The sequence below is a fragment of the Pan troglodytes genome, chromosome 3, assembly GCF_028858775.2.
Source record: "Pan troglodytes isolate AG18354 chromosome 3, NHGRI_mPanTro3-v2.0_pri, whole genome shotgun sequence".
In the NCBI taxonomy this organism is placed as follows: Eukaryota; Metazoa; Chordata; class Mammalia; order Primates; family Hominidae; genus Pan; species Pan troglodytes.
The window spans coordinates 187670668-187671512 of record NC_072401.2 but is presented as its reverse complement, the minus strand read 5'-3'; the positions used below and the strand labels follow the sequence as shown (position 1 = coordinate 187671512).

Sequence of the window (845 nt, the reverse complement as noted above, 5' to 3'; positions counted from 1 at the left end):
CATTATGTGTATTTTGCTTTGTTGTAACTGCTGTGGCACTGTAAAGGAAATTAACAGGGCCTCTGACGTAATGGTATTTAGTGGGATGAGAGGTGCAGTAGAAATTATGGACTGGCTTTTCAACTCCTGTTCCAACCCATTTATGGAATCACTTTCTGAACTACAGCTAGAATGCCTGTTTGAACTGCAGAGGCAGAGAAGAAAGAGAAGAAAGAAAGGACAAGAGAGATGAAAGAGAAGGAAGGGAGGGAGGGAGGGAGGGAGGGAAGGAAAGAAAGATGGATGAAAATTACACTTCCCAGCCTCTTGTAGCTAAGGTCTGACTGCCCCCCATCCCCTGCTTTGTGAGTCTTAGGTGAAGAAAATGAACAGCATAGCTCTCTGCAGTGGCTGTATCACAGCCAATGAGGTTTATCCAAGGCATGATTATTGCTAATGGAAAATGAGCAGCGCAAGGCAGTGGACCTTGTGAGGAGTGGAGATATTTTCACACACCTGGTGACAGAAGCACTAGATTCTTCTAGACAGCTCCGCCAAAGCACTTTGCCTGTTCTCTGGGCTTGTAGGGGCCGAGAGGCAGGTGGTGATAGTGAGCTTTCCACAAAGTGGTGTCACTTTGCCCAGCAGCTATTCCTCCTGCTTGCAAAGCTTCCCAGCTGCCTTCCCCATGGTAACCGCCTTCACTTTGCATCCATCACAGGATCTTGCACTTGAGTATTTTCCAGGTCTTCCCCAAGGACAAACAGCGCTTTTGCTTCTTCCCCTCCCCTGAAGCAGTATCTGTGTCAGGGACAGTAGCTGGAGTGTCCTTCCCTGTCCAGATCTTCCTCAGGAGCACACAGTGG

General features: G+C 48.3%; 1 pseudogene; it reads left to right on the top strand.

The window, feature by feature from the left end:
* Positions 1-375: 375 nt before the first annotated feature.
* On the top strand, positions 376-447 carry LOC129143914 (U4 spliceosomal RNA; annotated as a pseudogene).
* The last annotated feature ends 398 nt before the right edge of the window (positions 448-845 follow it).